We start from the raw sequence: 18,814 nt of genomic DNA, 5'->3' as shown, positions 1-18,814 counted from the left end.
CACTTTAACAGCAGCAGGAGTGTTGTGTGAATCGAAAGATCACTGCATGTCTAACTTGATACCCTGCCTGTGATTTGCTTGTTTTATTTGCAAACAATCAAATAGTCAATGACTGTGTTCCCTGTAACAAACAAGGCTGGGTTCATTCATATTGTAAGAGTGAGATTGTTTATGTAGCCATCACATTCTGCTTGGACAGAGACTTGGTGCATTTCAGAGGTTAAATCCAAGAGACTTACAGAGGCTTGGATTCTGGTTTAGGGCAGACTCTTCAATGTGAGGCTTGTTTTGAGGGGGTAGGAGGCAATGTATATTTGCTCAGGACTAGTGGATACATCAAAGCAAGATTGAGAGGTAAGGGTTTAGAGATTTTGGACAGCAAACAAGTATGTTTGTTGTTCAGGGCTGCCTATGAAGAGTTAGACAGTTAAATTATAATTTAAATGGATTCCATAAAAATCTTTCAGAATGAACAATGAAGTTATTTGCAACATTTATCTTCATGAAGAACATTTTTCCTGAATAACTGGGGTCAAGTTGATGAAGACAATGGTATAATAAAGCTAGTATAATATTGATTGGAACTGTAGATACAGATGGCTCGATTTTCACAACAAATATTTTTGAGTACATACACAGAGATGGTGAGACATAATGATGGACAGAAAGGGGTATGAAAATGAGAGTCCACTAATGGAATAGCTTCAGGTATGTAAAGCAATAAAAGCTACCCTGACAAATGAAAGGGCTGAGGAATTTAAGAGGGTGTGGGACTGAGAACAAGTGGTGATTATGTTATGGTACAGGGGACAGAGCTTCAATCAAGAAATGCCAAGATTAAGATTGCCATGCAGGCCTCTGTTGACTAGTTCTTTGCATAATTCTAGGAAACCCTCCTTTTCTCTAAGATACCTAATCCATAAGGATAATTTTTACCTAGCATGCCACAAGACCTCAAGGTTAAGGAAGGAGAAATGCAAAATAAATAAATAAATAAATAAATAGAGAAAAAAAGAAAATAATTCATGAAGCATTCTCCAGGTTTTACAATTATAAAAACAGCTACCAAATTAAGTCAGTTATATTATCTAGGATGCATAAAAATCAGAATACTATGTGTTACTTGGGGATGCCAGTGATGTTCTTTTCTTTTATCAGTTTTGTTTTTTTAGTTTATTTGTTTATTCACTTTACATCCTGGTTGTAGCCCCATCCCCTCTCTCCTCTCAGTATCACCTCCCTCCCTATCCCCCTTCCTCATTTCTTAGAAAAGGGGAGCCCCCCTTCCCATCCACCCCAGCTTATCAACTTGCATCAGAACTGAGCATGTCTTCTTCCCCTGTGGCCTGGCACTGCAGTCCTGCCAGGGAGAAGTGATCAAAAAGCTGGCAATAGATTCTATGTCTGAGAGAGCCCTTGCTCCCCTTACTAGAGGACCCATATGAAGCCTCAGCTGCCCATTGGCTACATGTGTGTGGGGGTTCTAGGTCCAGTCCATGCATGGTCCTTGGTTAGTGCTGCAGACTCCACAGGCCCCTCTGGGCCCTGGCTAGTTGGTTCTGTTGGTCTTCTTGTGGAGATTATGTCACCTCCAGGTCCTTTTCTCCTTCCCTCCACCTTTCCATAAGACTCCCTAAGCTTTGCCCAATGTTTGGCATCTGTTTCAAAGCACTGGGTGAAGCCTCTTAGAGGACAACTCTGCTAGACTCCTTTCTGCAAGCATAGCAGAGTATTGTTAATAGTGTCAGGGGTTGCCTCCCTCCCAAGGGGAAGGTCTTGGTTTGGGCCAGGCCTTGGCTCAACATCCTCTCAATATCTGTTCTATCTGCTTTATCTTTATCCCTGCACATCTTGTAGGCGGGGCAAGCTTAGAGTTGGAGTTTTTGTTGGTGATGAGTTAGTGTTCCCCTCCCTGTATTAGGAGTCTTGTCTTGTTAGGGTGTGTCCTTTTCAGTCTCCATGGCCCCTGCCACTAGGAGTCTCAGCTAGAGTCCCCTTCGCATCTTTCCAGGAGCCTACCCTGACATAGGTCTCCAGCTTGTCACAGAGATGCCCCTGCCCACACTTTATCAGCGCTTTTAATCATGCAAGTATTGGCATCAGGACCATTTTTAAACTGTGCATGTTTCAGTTTTTGTGTTTACATTTCACAATAAAAATATGGATGACACAGCCAATATAGTATGTTATCATCTGATGAATGCTGTGACAGAAAGAGCTAAAAGAACAGTGGAAATTGCTACAATATTTTATGGCAGATTGAAAGTCAATGTGGAAGGAAAAAATGTGTTTTTGGTCAAAGTTTTTTTTAAAAAATCTAGTAAAATGATGTGATAACATGTTATACATACTAAAGAATCACTTACTAAATCAGACAAAAAAATTAGATTTCTGTAGTTTCGTAATTTGACATTCCCTGCTGTGATAGCCCAGGAGAACAATGACGGTAGCCATGGTGAGGATGACGTCATTGACACCAAAGAGATATCGGTGACAATTAAGAAATGGGGAGCTAGGAAAAACTTATCCCAGGTGCAGTAACCCAAACGTCCAAAGGAAAATATAGTGTGTACTCTCTTATATGTGGACCTTAGCCTTTAAGCCTTTGATAATAGTCATGCTGCAATCCACATGACTATAGACGTTGGATGTAGATTACATGACTAAGGGAAGGGGAGGATCTCCCAAATATGTGAAAGTATTGTTATGGGGGTGAGGGGTGGGAAGATACTGGAACAGGAGGATTAAGTGATTAAGTGGAAGGGGAAGGGAAGAAGTGGGTGAGGGAGAAAATATGAGGAGAGGTAACTCACACTAAAAATTCATTTGAGAGATCAGATGTAACCTATTGTTAACTCATTGAATACAGAGAATTCAAGCTGCTGCCTACCTAGAGCCTTCACCCTTACTGACTAGTGTTTATGGTACTGGAAGTTACTGTGCACACTATCAAAGGAGAAGGGTAAACACCAAGCCAGGTCCAAATCCTGCAATCTACAATGGGGGCCTACCTGAATGTAGTAGTGGCACAAAGCTTGTGGGAGTAACCAACCACTGTCCGGCTGGACGTAAGGCTCACTTAATGTGAAGAAACCCATACCTCACACTACTCTTTGGTGGCCAAGAAACCTGAGACTAGATAGGCCATAGACCTAGGGGAAACCCAAATAGTATTGTTCTACTAAAGGAACAACAAGAAAATGACTCTTAAGAACATTTTGCTAAAACCATAGAAAAGTGTCTTGCTTAGTCATTGTCAAAGAAAGTTCTTTTTTCAGAAGTTGGGGAACTAATACAGAGACCCACAACTGGACAATATGAGAAAGTGAGAGATCTTAGGACACTCAGTGCTAAATGAGATATCTTCATCAAATCCCTCCCCTAAGGCTCAGGAAACTATGCAGAAAAGAAGATGGAAGAATTGTAAGAGCCAGAGGGGACAGATGACACCAAGAAAACAGTGTCTTCTAAACACAATAGAACTGACATGCACATGAACTCACAGAGACTGCGGCAGCATGCACAGGCCTGCACAGGTCCAAGCCCCAGTTCTGAGAGAGGGAAGCACACATGAGCTCCCATTCCTAACCAAGACACTATCTCCAACTGACAACCACTTTCAAAGAAATGATTAGTTTTCTCCAATGGAGTCTCACTGGGTATATACACTGCCCTTAGATCAGTCCTCATGAATGGCAGTAGATGGACAACACAAAAAGATGTCAAAGGTAGTTTTGGAGATTTTTTGTCTTACATTGGTTTTTTTTGGCATTAAAAAAACTTACTGTATTTTGGTTTTTGGTTTTTTGCTTGTGTGTGTGTTTATTTTCTAAAGAGAGAAAGAGAATGAAGGCATAGAGTTGAATGAGTGGGGTGATAGGGAGGATATGGAAGGAGATGAAGGATCTGAAATCATGACTAGATATGTTGTATAAAAAAGAAATCGATGCAACTGTAAATTCTCTCTCTCTCTCTCTCTCTCTCTCTCTCTCTCTCTCTCTCTCTCTCTCTCTCTCTTTCATTTTTCGAGTCATGGTCTCTCTGTGTTAGCCTTGGCTGTCCTGGACTTACTTTGTAGACCAGGCTGGCCTCAACTCACAGCCTCCACATGCCTCTGCCTCCTGAGTGCTGGGCCACCATGCCTAGCTTAGAAATATTCTCAATGCAAATAGACATTTCTCTGAAATATCTTTGTGTAACACAGTGCAATGTCTCTCTCTCTCTCTCTCTCTCTCTCTCTCTCTCTCTCTCTCTCTCTCTGTGTGTGTGTGTGTGTGTGTGTGTGTGTGTGTGTGTATTCATTGAAAACATCTTTTAAAGAAAACCATGTGTACATTAGGAAGAAAAAAAATCATTCCAGAACGCAGAATTTCACCAATCAATTTGGTAGTTACTTGGGAACACAATACTCTCAGCTCTACATGCAGCCTGTGTTTATGTTAGGTAGGAAAATTCTCACTTTAGCCACAGTTTAATTACCACAATCATAAAACTGAACCTTGATGTACTGTTTTTCCATCTTGGGTCTATAGTCACATTTCATCAATTGTCCCAGCTGAATCCTTTCTATGTGTTTTTGAGGAACCATTAAAATTATGTTTTTATTTTTTGTCATGTCTTGCTGATGCCTTAAGTCTGGAAAACCCCTAAGATTTTTCTCTCCCTAGCCATGACACTTTAGAACAGTATAGGGATGTCAATTTGGGTGTGCCTGTTTTCTTATAAGAAGATGGAGAGTCTGTACTTTGACAGGCACTTCAGATACGTCGACCTGTTCACACTTGTGGGTTGAAGTGGAGACTCCTGTTGATGTGGTTGGTCTGGTCCAATGCTAACTTGCTTTACTTGAGCAGATCTCACTTACTGGGTCAGCTGTCTCCACCTAGAATATCCTAAATAAACAAAAAAGAAAATGAAACACAGAGCTTACATTACCCAAATCAGAGGCCTGTCGTCAAGATGTGGTAAATTCTTAGCAACTCTGGCTTGATTGTGTTGAGGAAGCCCATGAGAGGATAGACTAAGTCATTGCAGCACAAGTGCTGGGACACTGTGTTTGTGCCAACATAGTCTCTTGCTGGTGGACTTAGGTGAATAACTTCCTGATTTGGGCAGCATCTTGGATTAAATGAGTCAGTTTAAATGATTATATTAGTTGGATTGAGACTCTCTCTTTAAATACCTTCAAATCAGCAGAATATCCAATGTAGGCACAAGGAACCAGCACCATCAGGGAGAAATAAAAGGAATCCAGCCACATACCTTCAGCAACACAGCATCTACATCAGGAAGAAAGAAGGAGATGGATAAAGAGGAATGGAGGTTTACATCAGAACTGGGAAGTCTGGCCATCTTTATTCATTGTCATTTTTTAAAAGCATATTTTATTAATTTATTTATATTACATCTCAGTTGTTATCCCATCCCTTGTATCCTCCCATTCCTCCCTCCCTCCCATTTTCCCCTTACTCCCCTCCCCTATGACTTGACTGAGGGGGACCTCCTCCCCCTGTATATGCTCATAGGGTATCAAGTCATTTTTTTAAAGTCATTTGTCGATGAACATTTTCAGTGTCTCTGTGAGCCACCTGAAGCCAACTGTACTCACCCATTGCAATTGAACCCAGAAATCACAGCGGCCAGGACAGTGCCTCTTAGCTAGAGTCTTCAGGTCTAACAAATGGAAATGTGAAACAACTAATTAAATTTAAGTTTACCTAAATAAAAAGCAATTTTCAAAATAAGAATGTTTCTGATTCTGGGTGATGGCTCTACTCAGAGAAAGCTAGCCCATTTTTCTTCTCTTCTGCATCACCCCGCCCCCCCCCCAACCTCACCCAGCTACTTTGTAGAGCTCTCAGGTGTTCATAGAACAATCTTAGAAAATTCTCTCTAGAGTCCAAACTTAAAAAGCAGTCTTGTGAGTCATCAGGTGTCCATGCTTGTAGGATATGAAAGACTAGGGGACTGCCTGAGACAATACTGTAACATGAGCCATCGAGTTTGCTCAGCAGCAAGATAAAATAACAACTAATTTTAAAAAATCAGACAGGAATCAAAGCAGCTACCAGAGTCTAGGAGAGCCAACAATTTTTCTTTTCTCAACTGTATTGCCTCATTGTAACTAGCCCATTGTCACTGTTGTTTTAAAAGAAGATTCCAGAACACCCAGAAGGCAACTTTGTGTTTAGGATATTATTTAATAGTTTTATCCTTTGGGGAAAATAATAATAGAATAAATTATAAGCAAATAAACACCGTCTTAAAAAATAAAGCAACAATGACATTATTTGACAGAAGTTTTAAAACTGGTAAAAAAAAATATATAAGATGTTAATGTTTGGGTGTTTCATAAAAGGAAAACCTTCCTTGTGTGAGGAAAACCTATCCAGAACAAATGGTTCCTGGGCCTTCCAGTTCTTGAGCCTTCCAAACCACAGACATTTTCCTGTGGTTACTTTTAAGGTTGGTATGCTTCAGGTGAACGTGCAAGCTGAGTTGAAATTATACGGATAGTTTCTTTAATGTCTTATTTTCCTTGGCACATGGCAATCCAGTTCTCTCCAAACAGTTAGCATTTGAAGTCATAGTTTTGTGTGACTCAAGTCATACCTGTTGCTTCGAGTAATAATTTAACAAGCTTTTAGAAACCGGGGGTTCAGAAACACATCTATGTCATTTAGTTGGGGGCAGGGAGGAAGTGTGGGCTATTTCACCTAAAGGGTGTGCCTTTAAAAGACTTTTTTTTTTCCCTGGGGGGGGGGGGGCTTTTGAACCGTAACCCTTTCCTGCGCTGAGGTCTCGTTTAATTAATACCAACGTTCTGTACATTTCTATGTCTCCGGTTTGCAAAGAAAGATTAATATGTCACAAAGCTGGGCGGTGCAGATGGACAGAACTCTCTTAAAGCAGGCCCTTAAAAGGTAGAATATGGATGGAGAAGTAGAGTGAGACAGTCAAGTGTCAAAAGAAATCTGTCGGCGTCTTAGTGGTTGAATAATTCAGAAGATGCGCACTAAGCCAGCTTCTTAATTTCCCATCCCCCCTTCCTAATTCTTTCCTTTTCATCCTGTGATCTTTCTTTCCTCTCCCTCAGAGCTATTTGTTGCAGAGATGCCCTGGGAAGCAGGTGGTCCTTCCCTATATGGCAGCATCTGCTCCTCCAAATGAGAGGAGAAAGATCTAAAGGCTGAGGAAACGAAGCCTGCATCTCTATAAATGCCTTAAAAAAAAGAAAGAAACCTTGTTTTAGTTATTTTTTGTTGTTGTTGAATCAATTAGAATACTTTTATTTTTCACAGTAAAACAAAATGTCTAAAGGCAATGCTCCCACTGCTTTTCTATTTTTCCAGCCTTTTTTCTTTTTTTCCCCCCCTCAGGTCTCTTCCTTAGGATTTACAAATGGTGTGGGCGGCTGCAAGTGCTTGAAGGTTTTTCTTAAGCCATTTGTTAATAATATTCCCACACCAATTCCGGCCTTTATAGTTGTGATTGTTAGTGACATCTCAAGGGCACGGTGGTAGGGTTTATTTTTGGAGGGATTTTTGGTGGGTTTTTTTTTGTTTTTTTGGTTTTTTTTGGTTTTCATTCTTCCAGGCCTGGAGGAGAAAAGAATTCCCAGGAGGGCTTCTGGTTAGCTTATTATCACACCAAAACAAGGAACCAGAGAACATAAGCTGGAAGGCTAAGCGCGTGCGCGCGCGCGCACACACACACACACACACACACACACACACACACACACACACACAGAGAGACAACTGCCTTGAATGGTTCTGCCATGTGCATGTAGGCATGATGGATAATGTTGACTGTTTTACAAGCAGCAGTGACAGTTTTCTTGGGTGGATATATTAATGCCTGTACCACAGGGCTGAAGGCGGCACTGAGGGAAAGTACCTCATAGCACCTATCTTGGAGGCTTCCGCTGGGGAACATCTCCAATTTCCCTGTGTCTCTCTGCCAAGCCCACATAAGTCCAGGTAAATATCCATGTGCACTTCCATGACAGAGAAGCCAGGATTCTGATTGTTTCCCTGCTGTTTACAAAGAAGGCCTGGGTGAGACCAGAACCTGCCCCAGCCTGTCCTAATGCTACAGTGAACTTTGGCTTAGGAATAACATCCATTGTCTCAGCCTGGAGACTCCTGCGGGTAGGGCCTGACTCAAACCCACACTTGGCAGGCCCTGCAAAGAAAGGAAGTATGGGGTTCATTTTGGCAGAAGGCGTTTCCTTTTTGAACCTCTGCCATTTTGTCCTGTTTTCTGGTTGATTGCAAAGCTATGGAATGTGACTGTACATGCTTGGAACTCCCCGAGGACCTCAGAACAACCATTCCTGCTGTCTGAAACCACGAATGGCCTCATTCTGCCTTTGGCATCAATAAAAGTTGTTTGTCAACATTGACTTCTCTCTTCTTGTCTTCCTGGCTTATCTTTTCTCCTCTAGGCTGGCACTTCTCCACCCCAGGCTGGCTGGCTGGCTGGCTGGCTGGCTCCACTGCAGTGGGACCCCCACATCTTCATGGGGCACAGATTCGTTTTTTCTTAAATAAATTCTAAAGGGGATCAACTCAACTACAGTTTTTACCACCACCTTCTTTCTCAAGAATCTGCTTATAATCAATCAGCTCTAGACAAAAGTAATCTACTGTCTGTTTATGTCAATTTGTACTTTCTCTCATTTTACATAAGTGAAATATTATAGTTATATAGCCTTATGGCTCTGACATTTTTGGCTTATAATGCTTTGATTTCAGCATGCATTTGGGGCTCTCCCTTCTTTCTCTTGCTAAAGGGTGTTCTACTGTAGTGTGTACCACCCTTCATGTAGGTCTTCATCAGCTGTAAGGAGCTTATATCATTTCTAGTTTGGGCTGTTAATGCTTCTGTGAACATTATACTCAAGTCCTGGCCCGTGCTTTAGTTTCTCTGACAGGTTTTTAAGAGGGGCCCTTTACTAAAGTCTGTGTGCAACTCTTTAGGGAAGCTGCTCAACCCCTTTGCCAAATGCATGGGCCATTTTGCATTTCTTTTCTTTCTTTCTTTCTTTCTTTCTTTCTTTCTTTCTTTTTTTTAATAGTTAGAACTCAACTTTATTGTTACAACCAATGTTTATTTACAGAATATAAATCTCTTCAAAAAGATACATTCCTTCATTTAATCAATGGTAGAAAGCCTTATTAAACAGAAATAAATCCTAAGCCGCACTTTATCCTAACAGAAACACGGCTTCATTGCAAGTTCATGAACACAGAACACAAATGTACTTCACGTCAGCAGCTACATGAATGAGGCTGTTGATTTTCACTGGGTAGTCTCGGCACTGAACACGGATCGATACCTCGCACATGAATGCAGCCTTTGTCCTAGGTTCCCACGCCTCAGCAAGTGTCTGAGTGCCAGAGAACTTGCTTATTAACTGTTTGCTAGCGGAGATACTTCCTGCTTTTTCCTTTGTTGTTACATATTTTTATGTTTGAGATTTAATTGTTACTACTGTTCATTTTGTATTTCTGTAAGCAACGATGACGGTACAGTTTTTGCCCGTACACCACCGTACTTGGCATTGGTTGAACTAGAGCTAGTGATAATTCCATGTGGTTTCAGACTTACCAATGCCTGATGATATTAAGAACATTTAAAGGCACTTGTTGGCTATTCATGTGTCATTTTGCTAATTTTTTAATTGGGTTAGCTTGTTATTGAATTTGAGAGTTGAGTTCTTGGGTATTCTGGATGTAGATGCATTACCCAACAAATGATTAGCAAACATTTAATCTGCCCTAAAGTTTTTCTTTCTTACCTTTCTTCCTCACTCCTCCCTATCCCCTTCCACTCTTTTTTGTTTTGTTTTGTTTCGTCTTCTTATTTTTCTGTCTTGCTGTGTCCTATACTAACTTTGCCTTAAGCTCTCCATCCTCCTGTCTCAGTCTTCCAAGCACTGGGATTACAGGTGTGTGCCCTTTATCTTTCTTTTTCCTAAGGAGGTTTCTAAAATCACGTTTACGTCTAAAAATGTTCAGTTTTATCTTTTCTTTGCCTTTGTGGCTTGTGCTGTCAGCATCATAGCTAAGAACTCTCTGTGTAGTGAAATGTTTTAAAGATGGGCTCTTGTGTTCACGGATGTTTTACACTTTAGTTTGTGACAGCATTAATGATCCATCTAGAGTTTTTACTTTGTGATGTTAGTACAAACGTCTGTTGAAAATAATCCTTTTCTCATTGGACTGTTGGGCACCTTTGCCAAGCAATTGTTCATCAACACAGGCTCATTTCTATACTCAACGCTGTTCCATCACTCCAAATAGCTATCTTGCTGGCAGTACCACACTGCCTTCATACCATAGCTTGTAATAAGTACTTTTTTCAGTTATTTCTACTATCTTAGGTCCCTTGCATTTCCATTTATATTTTATTATTATCTTGTCAGTTTTCACAATGAATCCTTGCTGCTCAGGCTCCTCTTTCCCCACCAGGACTGCACCAGAGGCCTGAGCAAGCAGAGTACAGAAAACAGGCCAGGATAGTAAGACCTCAGCAGCAGTGAGGGAGAGAACAGACTCTCAGGAGGCAGACCTCATTGAGCAGCTCTTTTAATTAGTGCGGCTGGGGGCGTGGGGGGAAGGGGCGTTGGAGGGTGGGGGGCGGGAGAAAGGTTATTTAAAACATTGGGGAGTGGGTAGAGGGTTTTGTGATAAGTGTACATCGTTGGCCAGGGCCAAGGTACTGGGAAATGCCTCATTTGCATAAGGAGGAATTCCAGGTGCTTGCTAGACATGAACATATGAGGAATCTGGCTTTCACTACATGACCTCTTTTGATGGGCAAAGGTAGGAGGGCACAGAACCATGCGCTCTCAGTCATGCATGCCCATGGCAGAGGAGGGACTGTCCATCACTCCTACCATTCTCTCCAGGTGAGATTTCAGGGTTGGGCATGAGTCTAACCCAGCCCTGTTCCTGACTGGCTCCTCCCCGTCCCACAGTACTCAGGCCCCACAGATCCTCAAATTTTGTCTGTGAATATGAGTTTCTTCTCTACTCGTGGAAATACACTTTAATTTCTTTCAGAATTGTTTTGTGTTTTTTATTGTACAAATTCCTTTTTGGATTTGTCATCACATATCTGGGTCTGTTTCACTTCTGTCAGTGTATTAGATCGCTGTACAAATATACAGCTAATTTCTGTGTGTTGATCTTGCATCTGTGAGCTTAAAAAGACTGTCCTCGTAATTTGATATTGGCCATGCATGCCAAGGTAAGATGAGGATTATGTCACCCAGAAATACAGATGGGCTTGTTTCTTCCTTTGTGGTTTTTTTTTTTTTTTTTTTAATGGTTGACTTTAATTTCTTACATACAGAAATTCCATCTTTCACCATTAACTACAATGTTTGTTGATGAATTTTCTTGGGTGTCCTTTGAGCTTGCTAGGTTTTGTGTGTGTGTGTGTGTGTGTGGCAGTGGTGTTTTTGTTGTTGTTTTGTTTTGTTTGTCAACTTGATGCAAGCTAGGCTCATCTTGGAAGAGAAGCTTCAGTTGAGAAAATTCTGCCATTATATTGGCCTGTCTGTTGGGCATTTCCTTGATTAATGACTGATATGGGAGGGCCTAGCCCACTATAGTTGGTGCCATCCATGGGTCTTGTATGAAAAATCAGGCTCATGAACCACGAGAATCAAGAAGCACTTCTTTGTGTTCTTTGCTTCAGTTCTTCCCTCCATACTTCTGCTTTGAGTTCCTGCCTGAATTTCCCTCATGGATTCCCTGTGATCAGACTGTGTCAACCAAATAAACTCTTTTGTTCCCAAATTGATTTTGGTGTTTTATCACAGCCATAAAATGTAAACTAGAACACTCTTCAATAAGTTGAGGATATTCTCTTCTGTTATAGGATGGATAGATTTTAATGATGAATTAGGTTTGGGTTTTTGCAAAGTACCTTTTCTCCTTCAAGTGAGGTAATCATGTGGGTTTTGTTCTTTGTTCTGTTACAATGGTGAATTATACTAATTAATTTGTATATATTAGGCCTACCTTTCATTCTGGGGGCAAATTTCAATTGGTCTTTGATAAAATTCTGTTTTTATTGTTTATTAGTCAGATTTCATAAGACTTCATGTGTGTGGGGACTGTGGAGAGAGTTTAACAAGAAAGTGCTCTTGCTTCTCAAGCACAATGCCCTAAGATTGAACCCCAAGAACCCATAGAAAATGCTGGGCATGGCTGTGTAGGAGCTTGTAAACAGACCGGCTCATCTATGTGGTTGTGTCTGTTTGTCATGCCTTATCACTGTTCACCAATGCTTCCAAAACCCCCATTTCCAAAGACCTATCCCCAAATGAGCCGGTCCATGACACCATAGAAAGTGCTGGGCATGGCTGTGTAGGTGCTTGTAAATCCAGTTCTGTGTGGGGAGGAGACAAGTCTGCTGGTTATCAACTTAGCTCCAGGTTCAAGGAGAAAACCTATCTCAAAGGTGTAAGTTGGAAGCCAGTAGAGCAGGTCACTTAATACCCTTCCATGGTCTTTGCATGCATGTATGCACATGAGAACCTACACATACATGTACACACATATACTTCATACACACACACACACACATGCATGGATACATGCACACGAATGTACACCAAATACACCACACAAATTGGATGCACACACACCACACAAATATGCCGCACACACACACACCACCCCCACACAAATACACCACACACACACACTCAACATATACCCCACATAAATACACCACACACAAGCACACACACATACACACACACATACAAAACTAAGTATATTTGCATCTATGACCCATGATTGAGAAATACTACTCTGTAGTCTTTAAAATGTTATCTCTATCTAGCTTTTTCCTCATAAAAGGTTATTCCTTCTATTTTTGGGAGAGTCCATGGATGAATGTTATTATTCATTGTTTGCTAAGATTCATCAATGAAGCCATCAGGGTCTTATTTAATTTTTTGCCAAGTACTTTCCAATTACTGATTAAGCTCTTGTAATTAATCTTCTCAGATTCTTCTTTCTTTATGAAATGATTTTGATAGTTCGTGATTTGTTTGTTTAATCTGTCATCCATTTTTGTTGTTTTACAAATGTTGATAGTATATTCTCATAATTCTTTTTACTTCTATAAGGTCTGTAGTAATGTCCCACTTTTATTATACTTCGGATTTTTAATTATTTTTTATAATTTATTTTCATTACATGCCAGTTGTTACAGCCTCATTTATATTCTCCTATTTGCACCCTCCGTCTTTGTTCCCCCTGTTCCCTTCCTCTAGACCTCTGACAGGGGGAGCCCTCTTCCCCTACCATCACCCAGAGGAAGTGATCAAGTATCAGGCACCAGAGTCCATGTTAGGGATAGCCCTTCCTCCCCTTACTAGGGGATTTATGTGGAGAGTGAGCTGTTCATCTGCTACATCTAAACCGGGGGGGGGGGGGGGGGCGGGTTCTAGGTTCTCTCCATGCATTGTCCTTGGTTGCTACATCACTTTCTGCAGGCCCTCAGAGGTCTAGATTTGTTGGCTTTGATGGTCTCTTTGTGAAGCTGTCCCCCTCTGGGTCCTCTACGCCCTCACTCTTCCATAGGACTCTCAGTGCTCTGTGCAGAGTTTGACTCTGAGTCTTAGCATCTGTTTTGATCCCCTGCTGGGTGGAGTCTTTCAGAGGACATCTATGTTGGGCTCTTCTCCTGTTCCCTCTCTTCAACTGCTTCCAGTATCTGTTCTATTTGCCCTTCTGAATGCAAATCAAGCATCCTCCCTAGGGTCCTCCTTGTTATTTAACTTCTTTAGGTTTGTGGATTGTGGGGTGGTTATCTTGTATTTATGGCTAATATCCACTTATAAGTGAGTACACACCATGTGTGTCTTTCTGGGTTTGGGTTACCTCACTCAGGATGATCTTTTCTAGTTACATCCATTTGCCTGAAAGTATCATGATTTCCTTGTTTTTAATACCTGAGTCGTATTTCATTGTGTAAATGCACCACAATTGCTGTATCCATTCTTTGGTTGAGGGACATCTAGGTTGTTTCCAGATTCTGGCTACTATGAATAAAGCTACTATGATCATAGCTGAGCAAATATCCTTGTTGTATGGTGGAGCATCTTTTGGGTGTCTGCTGAGGAGTGTTGAGCTGTGCTCAACAGACGATTATTGAACGGCCGAGGAGCGCTTAAAGAAATGTTCAATGTCCTTAGTCATCAGGGAAATGCAAATTAAAATGACTCTGAGATTCTATCTTATACCCATCAGAATGGCTAAGATAAAAAACTCAAGTGACAGCACATGTTGGAGAGGATGTGGAGAAAGAACACTCCTCCATTGCTGGTGGGAGTGCAAACTTGTACAGCCACTTTGGAAATCGATTGGGCACTTTCTCAGAAAACTGGGAGCAGCTTTACCTAAAGACCCAGCTATACTTCTGATTTTTTACTTTTCTCTCCAGTCATCTTCTCTTTCTTTCTCTCTTTCTTTCTTTTTTCTTTTTCTCTTTGGTTTTTTTGAGACATGGTTTCTCTGTGAAGCCTTGACTGTCCTAGAACTAGCTCTGTAGACCAAGCTGGCTTCAAACTCATAGAGATCTGCCTGCCACTGTCTTCCAAATTCTGGAATTAAAGGCATGCAGCACCACTGCCCAGCCAGACCTCTTTCCTCAGTCAATTTGAATAAATGTGATCTTTTTGAGAAATCAACTTTTTATTCCATCATTCTGCTACTTATAGCTCCATTATGGTACTCATTCTGTGCTAAAGATCCACCTGCCTTTGCCTCCCTGAGCAAATTTCCCTTTTAATTTTAAAGGGAACATACAAATTTCAGAGAACAGGATGTGAGTATCATTGGAATGTTATTATTTAGCAAGGTAAGACAGTATTGACTCATAAATAGACACAAGAGTGTATTCCTAAAGTAGCATTTATAAATATTAGTATCCAAAGACTCTGGCTTTCAACCTGGCTCACTAAGGTAAAAGCATTTGCATCAAGTCTTATTACCTGAGCTCAGTGCCTGAAATACACATGGTAGGAGAGAACTTGCCCCTACAAGTTGTCCTCTGACCTCCACACACATTCTGTGGCCTACCTCCTACACACAGACACACAAAGATAAACATATCAATGTAAAAGACAATGTTGTTTAAAATAGCATTTTGATACTACTTTATAGTCGTGTTGTGCGGTCATATGCCTATAATACCAACACTTGGGAGGCAGAGGCAGGAGAATTCTGCGAGTTTGAGACCAGCTTGTCTAGAGAGAAAGTTCCAGGACAGTCAAAGCTACACAGAGAAACCCTGTCTTGAAAAGGAAAATAAAATAGTATTTTGAATCATTCTAAACTTTCATAATAATGAAATTTATTCTATAAGTATAAAGGGGACTTCAGCTCATACAATGCTAAAAATCAGGCCAGAAAACTACATTTAATATACTTACTATATTAAAAATTATTTAAGGCAACTTGTAAAGAGATTTCACAAAGTGGGCAAGATTTCTTTATTATACTCAAAGCTATAAAGAATCTGACTCTCTTCCAAATATTTCTGTTTATTTGGGGCATTTACTTGGGGCATAGAATGGCATAAGTGTGTACCACACTACACTTTGAGCCTGTAAATCTAAGATTTCAAGGTGCAATTTCCATTCCTAGAAATAGCCAGGCCCTTATTCCCATATATGTTTATGTCACACAAAATGTATTTCAGGGTAGAAAGGATTTATAAATTAGAGATTATGGTTTTCACTGGGGTCTTTGGTAACATAATTTAAAAAAAAAAGAGTTAGTTCATCTTTATTTGTGTGATGTCACACAGCTTGAAAGAATTCGATCTGACTTCTATTCAATTAAGATTTATGACTTTTGCATGCCAAAGCTTAACCATAACCATTAACCTACAAGAAAAGTTATGGCTTGAAAGAAAGAATGCCACATATTAACTCCTTCTTTCCAACATTTACAAGTCTCTAGCTGTGAGCCAGGATGTTCCTGACCAGTAATTCTACGTTAAAGTGTGATATGCTTTTGTCAGACATTAAAGTTTTTGTTGGCAAAGGTAAGGACTTTTGAAGGATGGACACAAAATCCAACCAGAAAATAAAATGGGAATTGTTTTGATAACCTGATGAACTGCAGTCAGGTGATGGGTTTTCCTGTCCTGTTTCTGAATGTCATAGTTTACATAACCTGGGGGAAGCCATTATGTTTGAATCTCTTTCTCAACTATAAAATGAAGCTAATACCCACTATTAGGTAGTGTTAGGAGTTACTGGCCTATGTTTTTAAAAATGCAACATGTGAAACAAAGGGAATGGATGACCACCATACACATATAGGAAGCTTTTCCAGTCTTGAATACTAATAACAGCAGCAAATGTGTGGATGGCCAGCATCAAGAATGAATGTATTTTTTGTGGGAAGAAAAAAAATCCATTCAAGGATGTAATAGATTCCAATTGAGCGGACTACAGGCCTGAGAGAACAAATGTACACAGTATATCTCCAAGTGAGTTTTCTCTCTACTTCCTATCCACGTCCCTAACTCTCTCAGCCATCTCCCAGGGAACTAGTATGGTGTTAGGAAAGTTTAGATAGGTGTGGTGGATTTAGTCCCTACTAGAGAAAGGAGCTGAACACACAGCACCTTGGGTGGTCAGATGTGTACCTTTACCTCAGTCACTGAAACTCTAAGGTACATTGAAATGGCAGAAGGTGGGTAACTAATGCTTAGGAAAAAGATTAATAATTGTAACTGCAACAAGTCTCACACTCAAATTTAGTGTTTAGAAATGATATCATAAATGATTTAGGAGGAAATTCACTGACAATATGAACTCTCTGACCAAATATTTCACACACACACACACACACACACACACACACACACACACACACACACACACACACACCACAAATAGCCTTTTGTATGTCAACTAAGTAAACAAAAACGTACTTGCATTGTAAATATTGGATTTTTAACCTCCACTATAGTGCTATAGAGAGAGCATGTGTGTCTTTTAAGCCAAGGGAAAGGTCTCTACCAAAATAATTTTGAGTTACTTAGATAATGTAGATTTTTTTAAATTGTTAGGAGAAAGGAAAACCAGGAAGGAGCCAGAGCTCCTTAGCTGCTGAGTGCCGTCCAGTACATGAGTACACATGCCACTTTCCTTATGCTCTATTGCAGTCATAGTGCCACCTCTACCCTTCTCTTGGCTGTGTGTGTGTGTGTGTGTTTGTGTGTGTGTGTGTGTGTGTGTGTGTGTGTGTGTGTATGTGTATGTGTCCCCAAAAATTCACCCAGGGTCAGGCACAGGCTAGGCAAAGACTCTATCACTGAAGACTATCCCCAGTCATCCACTTAAATCTTTATACAACTCAATACTATTATAAAAAGCCATGACCTTGAATAAATATATAGCAATTTAAATTTCACAATTTCCTGTAGTGTGAGTACTATTACAATGTTACATATGGCCCCTGGAAGAGAACACAATTCTTATTATGATTTAGACACTAAATCTTAGCTTCTAAACCTTTAAATACCACAGCAGAATATGTATCCATTAAATACTACATACAGTAAGAATATGAGCCTGATGGTGGTTGCACACACCTATAATCCTAATACTCATGAGGCAAAGGCCAAGGCACAGGCAGGTAAATCTCTACTTGGTCTACAGACCAAGTCTCAGGACAGTCAGTGGCTACACAGAGAAACCCTGTCTGAAAAACACAAAACAAGCAGAATAGGAGCTGTGGATCTGGTATGACCAGATTGAAATCCTGACCCTGGCCCTTGAATGTGTGAACAAGTACAGATCATTTAATCTCCCATGCCTTGGTTTTGTTTATCTACAAATACAGATAAATAGTGGCACATGCTCTGAATAATTGCTATAAAAAATTATATTCAATTAATATTTGTAAAATGCTTGGAATCAGTGCTGAGAAAATAGTTAAACACTACATTAACAACTGTGGTTAAATAATATGTTAAAAATAATATGTTGTTATAAAGAAAGAAAATCCCAAATTGTTCGATTTTACCAATGAGGACTCATGAGCCAGATGCTGGGGTGCAAACTTGGTAGCCCAGAGAGGCAGAGAAAGCACCCAGCTGACCTTCCTACTTAGCTCACATGCAGAGGGAAAAAGCTGAAAGCTAAAAGCCAAAGAGCCAAAAGCCAAAAGCTCAAGTCCAAAAGCTTGGTAGCTCACCTGGCATCCCAGGAGGAAAAAGCTAAAAGCTCTTTTTTCTTCTCCATGCTGTTTTAAATACCCTTCTACTCAAAGTCCCTCCTTTCTGTTTAATTCCTGTCAGCTGGTTACTTGCTCTGCCTCTTGACTTAGGGCTAATTTTATTAAATCCTGTGTAGAGAAAGCTCTTGGATTAAAGGTGTGTGGTAGGGCTGAGCTACACCATAGACACCTGTTTACAATAAACAGAAAGTTATTGGATTAAATGTATATGTTAGTAGGGCTGGACCACACCAAACAAGAAACAGGTTTTTATAGTTTACAATCTCAGGTTTCACAGTGGGATCAAATCTCTTGCAACAATAATACATTTCAACCTCCCTTATGTGTTTTTCCCTTCAATTTTTTATTTATCTGTGCTTGCAGAAGCCAGAGAAGGACATTGCTGCTCTACCCTATCACTCTCCACTTTATTCCTTTTTAAAAATTTTTTTATTAATTTATTCTTGTTACGTCTCAATGGTTATTCCATCCCTTGTATCCTCCCATTCTTCCCTCCCTCCCATTTTCCTCTTATTCCCCTCCCC

The sequence above is a fragment of the Acomys russatus genome, chromosome 2 (genome assembly GCF_903995435.1).
Source record: "Acomys russatus chromosome 2, mAcoRus1.1, whole genome shotgun sequence".
In the NCBI taxonomy this organism is placed as follows: domain Eukaryota; kingdom Metazoa; phylum Chordata; class Mammalia; order Rodentia; family Muridae; genus Acomys; species Acomys russatus.
Note: the sequence above shows the minus strand (reverse complement) of the source record.